The sequence below is a fragment of the Lampetra planeri genome, chromosome 39, assembly GCF_965212315.1.
Source record: "Lampetra planeri chromosome 39, kcLamPlan1.2.h2, whole genome shotgun sequence".
NCBI lineage: Eukaryota > Metazoa > Chordata > Hyperoartia > Petromyzontiformes > Petromyzontidae > Lampetra > Lampetra planeri.
The window spans coordinates 10,427,407-10,437,073 of NC_136145.1; positions in this window are offsets into that span (position 1 = coordinate 10,427,407).

Here is a 9,667-nt window from a genome sequence, read left to right on the forward strand (position 1 = left end):
CTCCGCGTCCTCTGGGTTTTCCCTCCACATTAGAATCAACATCACGCGTTTAGAGTTTATTTGGCTGCGATTCATTTCAACGTGAAAAGTCACTATGTTGAGCTATGATTCGCGATAGCCAGGTCGAGGTCGTTAATATCTCGCTACTTCAAAACTTCCGTGGATGCGTGCACCACCGTGCATTGACACCGTCACGATGAGACTCAACACTCACTCAGAACTTGAGAGACACCCAAGGAATAGGAAAGAGCCTGGGCACCGGGTATGAATTGGTAACGGTGGTAGGGGTTGCACATACTCGTGTCGAGATGCGAGATCCTCCGTCTGTCCGCATGAGTGCCCAGCCTTAGAGGAGGGGGGCTTGGTGGATCAGAGATCAGATGGGAGTATGACCTATTAGCACGGTTGGCTACGTACGGTTACAAAATAAGTTTAACATACACATCCAATTAGCATAGTTGACTACGTACGGTGCGAAATAAGTTTAACATACACCTCCGATTAGCACCGTTGGCTACATACGGCGCAACAGAAGTTCAACATACACCTCCAATTAGCACCGTTGGCTACGTACGGCGCAACAGAAGTTCAACATACACCTCCGATTCACACGGTTGACTATGTACGGTGCGAAATACGTTTTACATATAATACATACATATGAAGTGACATCGGGGATGTCACTGTATGGTGCCGGCCTGAGAGGGCCACGGCACGCGATGCACCGTCATCGCATACACCCCATGGGCTGGTGTAGTACCAGCCCTAGCGGGGCTTGGCGTACGCTGGGATAGCGCGGGCACCACGCACAGCGTGTGGTGGGGGATCCCACGAGGGGAAGCGGGAGAGTGTCAGCCCAGGGGCCGGGTTGCCCCGGGCCATGGCACTCTGGTTGACCCTGCAGACACGTGATCTAGAGTGTCCATAGAGAGGCCCCCAGGTGGGGGGACTAGGGGGTGATCACGTGTCCGGGGAGAGCTCTCGAGAGGGAGCTCGAAGGCTCCAGAAGGCGGGCGGGGCCGAGGGGGGAGCAGCCCAAACCCGTGGGGGGATATAAGGCGGGTCCCTGAGAGGGACCGGGGTCGCTGCATTCTATAACCTGAAGCTCTACTTCCTGCAAGACATCAACACGTGGTCGAGGGCCCGAGTGAGAGGGCCCGACCCTTCGTAGCAGTAACTCCTCAGTATAGTGTAGTTAGCTGGGTGGTCACCACCCTAGGCTGTATCTGGTGAAGGGGCAGTTACCCCTTTGTGTTACGTGTTGATGTTATAATAAAAGTGTTGCCTCTAAAGAACAATGTCTGCGACTCAGTTGGACTCGCTACACATACAGTGAGGGAAAAAAGTATTTGATCCCCTGCTGATTTTGTACGTTTGCCCACTGACAAAGAAATGATCAGGCTATAATTTTAATGGTAGGTTTAAAACGCATGTCAAAATGTTATAAATTGATTTGCATTTTAATGAGGGAAATAAGCATTTGACCCCCTCTCAATGAGAAAGATTTCTGGCTCCCAGGTGTCTTTTATACAGGTAACGAGCTGAGATTAGGAGCACACTCTTAAAGGGATTGCTCCTAATCTCAGTTTGTTACCTGTATAAAAGATACCTGTTCACAGAAGCAATCAATCAATCAATCAGATTCCAAATTGTCCTATAATGCAGACTGTAGCCTTGTTCTTCACCTGAGTGAGCGTACTAGGAGTTTTAAGTCAAAATATAATACAGTACATACAATTCTACATTCGTCCGATAGGAGACACTAGCCGCTCTGTAGGGGATGCAGGACATTCACCACGGAGTGAACGGCGAGCGGGGGGGGTGGAGTGGGGGGCGGTCAAGTTACTCGGTTCACACCGAGGCTCGTTCTCCTGCCTTTCACAGTGACGTGCGGGTGACGACGCAGCGATCGCCCTGGCATTTGCATTATTGGTTCTGTTGGATCACAAAGAGAACCAGCTGCTCGCAGCGACCGCATCCCACCCCCGCCCCCTTTCTTTGTAAGGACGAGGCTCGCCAACGCTGCTACAGCGTTACCTTGATGGGGGGGGGGCAGTGGGGGCTGGGGGGGCCGTGACGCAGTCAACGCTCAACGATCTTCTCTCGATGCCGACCGTGCGTGCAGCGCTCACACTCCACATGCTATACACAAGGTGAACCCAAAGTCACGGCACGTGTCATTTATTTTACTTGAATTGTCTACCATTTAAGTGAACGTTGTATCTATTGAGTTATTATAAATATCCATGTTCCGTCTCATTTTTGTTGGTCTCGCACCTAATCTGCCGTTTACAAAACCCGACCAAGAACCCCGAATGAATTGACGAACACTCACAGTAAGTGATGAAAGTTCAAAGAATACAGCTGTAATGTAAGAACAAAACCCCTTCGTCATTCATTTTTAAAGAGTTCATGCGCCACGCATTAATGTCAATGGAAGTAGGTTTGAATGTTTGTTAAAATAAATGAAATAATCCTTCGCGATTTGGTAAAAACATAATAACCCGATGTGTCCTGACTTTTGGGTCACCTTGTACACGAGCAAAAGTCCGGTAGGCTGTGTGACACCTGCCTCCCGATCGCCATGGAGCGACAGGCCAGGTGACTTCCACACCACAGAGGGAACCCTTTCCACTGACTCAGGGTGACACCTCCCCTGCCAAAACCGGAGCTGCTCATTAACCACAGCCGAGGGCGGACGAGCGACGGTCACAGCAACGAGCGGAACGCCGGGCGGGATAAAAACGCAGCGATGTAAATGCTCAAGGATGCAATGGTGCCGCTCCGCGCGTGCTGCGGCTTACGGGGCCACCTCTCAATGTCCCGTGGCCAGGCCAGAGTTGGGGGCCCGAAGGACTCCGGGCAGGCCGGATGAGGCCCGCATTTACCGTGGCCACTCACCGCCACCGCCGGCGTGTTTGTCTCCGAGTGGGCGGCGCGGTTCGGTCTAATCGAGACAAATTGATTCCGCTTACGAGGACAGCCGTTTAGCTACGGAGGGAGAGTTGGCGAGGTGGGGTTGGGGGGAAGCGGGGTGTCGATGAATGAGCAGGAGCCCCAATCCACCATCGATAGAGACGAGTCATGTAGGTAATTTTTTTAATAAATTAAATCACGACGTTTCGGAGGCAACAGCAAAATTGACAGTAATTTTGCTGTGACGGTTCCACCTAAAGACGGAAGCTTGTGTTGCCTCCGAAACGTCGTGATTTAATTTATTTTTATGTCTTACTTACGTGACTTTACCGAAAAAACCAAAGAGTATAATTGAGGGCCCTCTCGCCGTAATGCGTGTGCCCTCTTCTCCGCGTGTCACCGCGTGTCTCGGAGAGTTGCCCTCGTTTGGGACACGGCTCCATCGCCCGCCCCCCCCCACCCCGTCACCGACTCCTGCCCCCCACCTCGATCTCGGCTTGGAGGCCGGAGACGTCCGTGGCTCTCCGGGCTCCCTTCGTGCTGCGGTGTTCGTGCTGGTGATGTGCCCCAGAGCGTGAGCGCGTTCGCCCCTTGTTGTTGCGCAGAGGTGCGCGGTTTGAATCCAGAAGGCCGTCCTGGTTATCGCTACTGCCAGGTGCCATGAGCCGTAGAACACTATGCGCGGCCTGCTTCACTCACAGTGGACGTTAAAGATCCCCCGACGTCATGGGAAACAAGTAGGCCATTGTGTGCTGGGCGTGGTGGTCCAACATTTGAAAAAACAAAGATTGACATATATCTTCAAATTACTCATCACGTACACAAAGCAACATCGCCCCACTGTCAAACGAATGATTTGTTTATCTTTAATCTACTTTACTTTGCACTCCTATCGTGTGTTTGTGTTGTTTGTTTTAGTAATGTTCTGACCCGCCTCTACTGGACATCTGTGCAAAAATGAGCTTTATATGAGAATAGGTTTTTTCCTTTTTTCTGGCAACAAAAAAGGTGTTAAAACATCAAATTGAAACCTTTTACAAGGAATCATGTCTGCATTAACCACAATACTTGTGGTCCGAATGCAAACAAAAAACGTACTCTGATAATATATGCATCTTTCGATTTAAAGCTTTCGTGACTGCAGGGATTCATCTTTCTTGGTTCTTTCGGTAAAGTCACGTAGAAGGGAAGTAATAAAATAATACAAATAAAACATAATAAAATAATTCTCACGACGTCTCGGCCACAAGGCAAGGAGCCGTCTTCAGGTGGAGAATAGGTCTGTCAAGTAGACAGAGACTGAATGGCACGCTCCAGGCTTGGAGCGACTATTTATGCTGGGATGGAGGGGCGAAGAGCGTCTTGACAAAATAATTTGCATATCAAGAGGAATTTAGCATATTTATGGGAAATGCAGATATGCGATTAGTACTACTTGTGAAATGCATAGGAGGTTTGGCGAGGGGTTTAAAGTCATTATGCCCATGCATTATGCAGGATTAGCAGTATCAAAGGGAGGGAGTAAGGTTAGAAATACTAAAGGGAAGGAATGTTAATAATATGGCGCCGCAGCAACTAATATGCTTATTGACTATACCTCGTCATATTACACTATGTTTTATTCTACCCATTCAACTGTATAGCACACTGCTATATATTCACTATAAAATTACGATACTATATATTACCTTATACATTGTATTAAACATTACACTTTAATACTATTTATTATTATTATTATATAATATGCTATACACTATACCATAAACCGTGGCGTGAAAGATACTAAGAGGAAGCAACGAAATATGTCAATGGGAGAGTGGTGATAGGAAGCTTGCAGCGGAGCAAAGAGTCCATTCCCTGCGGAGTGCATATCAAGATGAATTTAGCATATTTATGGGAAATGCAGATATGCGATTAGTACTACTTGTGAGATACGTAGGAGGATTGGCGAGGGGTTTAAAGTCATTATGCCCATGCATTATGCAGGATTAGCAGTATCAAAGGGAGGGAGTAAGGTTAGAATTAATAAATGGAAAGAATGTTAATAATATGGCGCCGCAGCAACTAATATGTTTTAGAATATACATTGTAATATTACATTATGTATTATTCTACCCACCCAACTGTATACCACACTGCTGTATATTCACTATACAATTACGATACTATATATTACCTTATACATTGCATTAAACATTACACTTTAATACTATTTATTATTATACAATATGCTATACACTATACCATTGACCGTCGCGTGAAAGGTACTAAGAGGAAGCAACGAAATGTGTCAATGGGAGAGTGGTGATGGGAAGCTTGCAGCGGAGCAAAGAATCCATTCCCTGCGGGGAATACAAGATATATAGTCAATGTCAGTGAGTGGAACGCGGTCTGAAAGTCACCGTAAACGTGGACACAATCAGTTAAGATCCGAAATGGTTTATTACGTCCTTCCAATGATTGCTAAGCCGGAATCCATCTTCTCGGTTGAAATTGTCTCTGTGTTTGTATATGTGAATCGCCTCATGAACGAATCTCTCATGGTAGCCAGATGGCTTGCAGATAACCTCTGTCTTGGAGAAGTTAATATCATGTGAACCCACTGAATTGTAACAGTGATCTGCCACGGCTGAGGTGTTTGTCCGACCGTGTTTCAAGTCTGCTTTATGTTCACGGATGCGGTCCGAGACATGTCGTTTGGTTTCTCCAATGTAACTGCTACCACAGAGGCAACTTAGTTTGTAGACGCCAGGGTACTGTATGTCTGGAACCACATCTTTTACAGACGGGACCAGATCACGGATTTTATGTACTGTGTTGAATCGGACCTGGATCTTGTGTTTAATCAGGATTTTGGAGATCTTTTTTGTGACCCCAGCAATGTAGGATAAGGTGATGGTCTTGAGAGGCTCCTCAACCGGATCCTTCTTGATGGTTGGAGTGATGGCTTTGCGGATTGTGTCGTCGGAGTAACCATTAGCCTTAAGAGCTTGGCGTACGTGTTTGAGTTCACTGGCAATGTGTTCCTGGTCGGATATGCATTGGGCTCTATGGTATAGAGTCTTGATGAGGGAATTCTTCTGGGATGGATGGTGGTGGGAATCCGGTTTCAGGTAAGCATCCGTATGGGTGGCTTTCCTGTAGACAGAGTGGCTCATTGAACCATCAGGTCTCCTTTTAATTAGGACATTTAATTAGGACATCCATAAATAGTATTAAAGTGTAATATTTAATACAATGTAGAAGGTAATAGTCAATAAGCATATTAGTTGCTGCGGCGCCATATTATTAACATTCCTTCCCTTTAGTAATTCTAACCTTACTCCCTCCCTTTGATACTGCTAATCCTGCATAATGCATGGGCATAATGACTTTAAACCCCTCGCCAAACCTCCTACGCATTTCACAAGTAGTACTAATGGCATATCTGCATTTCCCATAAATATGCTAAATTCCTCTTGATATGCAAATTATTTTGTCAAGACGCTCTTCGCCCCTCCATCCCAGCATAAATAGTCGCTCCAAGCCTGGAGCGTGCCATTCAGACTCTGTCTACTTGACAGACCTGTTATCCACCTGAAGACGGCTCCTTGCGTTGTGGCCGAAACGTCGTGAGAATTATTTTATTATGTTTTATTTTTATTATTTCATTACTTCCCTTCTACGTGACTTTACTGATTGGTCCACACCGTTTTGAGACGAGGCTCAAAAAAAAGCTGTCTCTGGTACTGTGGCACCCTTTGTCAGGATCCTCTTGAAACAAGGAGTCTTGATTCATGGGTAAATAAAGGACATGACCAAGGGGTGACCCAGACGATACTTCCGCACCCGGCACACCGCATCCAGTCCACCTCTCTCTCACCACCACGACTGTGAGGACTACCAGGCACGTGCAAAGCTATTCCATTCGACGCCAACGACCCCTGGACATACGCAGTGAGAAATTACGCTCCGTGCATGTTTACTTCTATTAATTATTATTATTTAAATCAATGTTCACCGGCCCTGTGGTTCACCGGCCCGGCGAGAAGTGTCAGCTGTCCAAAGGGGAACACACACAGTCACGGTGGCACTGTGTGTGTGGCGTTGTTAGGTTATCCCACAGCGCCCCCTCTTGGCTACGCGTGGGACCCAGAGGGGACCCTCAACGCCCCGGGACCCCCGCGCCTGTTTCTCTGGGCCTGAAGATCGACACGAAGGCAAAGACCCCCCATATAGCCTTAACAGACTGTTGGGGAAAGTGCTGCAAAGACCCCCCGTATAGCCTTAACAGACTGTTGGGGAAAGTGATGTTAGCGAGTAGCGCATATGAAGGCCGGCACGACACACCAGGGGTTCATCACTGCCGAACTTGTAAGCGTCACCACACTTCGCCACCACTGCTGCTGACCCTCCAGGGTTTGGGGTTTGCTCAATCTCAATCTCACTCGTGCGTGGGTCACGTCTGGTGGTGCCCCACCCGGTGTCCCTATTCCTGTGTCCAACAAATCACCGTCTTTGTCCGATGGGCAGCTAAAAGTAGCTGCGAGGATAACCGGAATCCATGTGATGATGGTTTATTATCCTTGACGAGATCCCTAAGTGGCACAATGGGCGCGAGATGTTAACTACCTCGCCTGGTATACAGGAGGTCGTGGGTTCGATCCTGACCCTGACGCCTGTAGTATGTTTAGAGTGTGCGTGTCTCTCTCCCCGTGGTTGTGTGGATTTTTATCCGGGTCCTCCGGTTTTGCCCTCCACATTTAGAATCAATAACACGCGTTTAGAGTTTGGCTGCAATACATTTCCACTTGATAAGCTACTTGGTACAGATATAATTTGTGATAGCCAGGCCGCTTCTGCAAAATACATAAACAGCTCAGTGGGCCTTACCTGGTAAAAAAAAAGTTTTATGGTTTAGTTTAGTTATTGTGGTTCATTTATGAACGCTGTAGTAATTATTAGCATTATTACTACAGCGCATTGCACACTGTAGTTAATAGCATTACTACTACAGCGCATTACACGCTGTAGAAATTAGTACTACTACTACAGCGCGTTACATGCTGTAGAAAGTATTACTACTACAGCACATTATACGCTGTAGTTGTACCCATGATGCAATGTGCCAGCAACATGTTATGATTTGTACTCTGAATGCAAATGTGTTTCTTGAGTAGTGCAATTGATGAGTAGGGAAGGGTTTGTCACTTGGCTAAGAGACAGGTAACTATTTGCACGCCAATTTAAAAAGCAGGCTCCATAGTGACAAGTGCAGTAGCAAAACTCTTATTATTTATTATCCACTCTCTCTCCCTATGGCCACATCTACTCATGCATAATGGAGAAGGGCGATTACATATTATACGCCTTTCATTTCAAGGCCACTGTGTTATTGACGAACGTGTTGAGGTGATTTTAATTTGAACACCCCCTTTCACATGCGTATTTGTGAAACAGTTGGACAGTTTGCTGTCACTTTAGTTTTCACTCTTGTCCTACTTAACCCCAACGTGCAATCGCTAGTGGCAACAAATACAATCCACCTCGTTTTTCCAGCCTCAAGAGGTGATACCGCGTGCAGGTGGCTTCCTTGAGAAACTACAATTTGCTGGACCGTGGCTCCATCATAAGTTCTTCCTTGCATTGGAACCCATAGACCCGAATATAGAAACATGGACTTTACACGACAGAGGCCCACAGACGCACACTGAATCCCAAAGACTCAAATTTAACCCGATAGGCTCAGTGATCTATTGCCCTTCGTAGAGGACCCAGATATTCATGGAAACCAATTGAGAAGCTGGAATATGCTGGCAATGGCTTAATCATCACCATAATCGGCGCTTTTTCACAGAGACCCATAGATTCAAGTAGATATTATATAGACTCATATAGAGGCCCATAGACTTACATGAAGATCCAGAGAGTCAAACAGTGACTCTGTAATGGAATGCGCTGCCAGGGATTTAATACAATTACTCAACCTGGATTATGAGGAGTGATTAACGCGCCTGACGACAAACAATAACCTGGAAGGACTCTATTAAGCATAAGCTACGCCTCGAGTGTCCTGGCTGGCTGGGCTCCTGTCCACCCCAACAATGACTCCGTTGCTGTTAGTGACTGCTGCGGGGCTATTGCCACGGTAGCTTCTTGGGTCATTGGCTAAAGGGGATTTTTCCTTTTAACAAATAAACATTGAGTTGAGTTGAAACGGCGGAAGAAGTTTGTAAGACGTGTAATAATAATAATGACGAGTGATACCACAATGGTGGGAGTAACTAATACAGAAGACTGACCACGGTTCATTTGAAATTGTTCTAACTTTCAATTTGTGCTCCTATTAATATATTTTTCACCAGAATATGATTTAAACGTATATATATATAAACACCCACTATATATTATCTTAGCATTTTATTACGACATAAAAAAGTAGATTACTTTTAGTGCTCCGAGTATAGGAGGATCGTGAAAAGATCATTGCAGCGAAACGCGTTCTCTACTTGAGAATAATTATTATAACTATAATTATTATACCAATCAATGTTAATATTATTAATATTGGGGCTCTCTCTCTCCAGTCGATAGGTGCTCGCAGCTCACGCAGCCTCCCAGGAGAACCGGTCTGGTGGGAGTCCAGCACACGTGCACCATCGACATCATCACGATCGTCACCACACGTTGCCTTCGTGTTACAATCATCAATCAGTCCCATATACCCCGGTTATCAATGAGTCAACCTGCGGGCATTCGCACCCTAAAA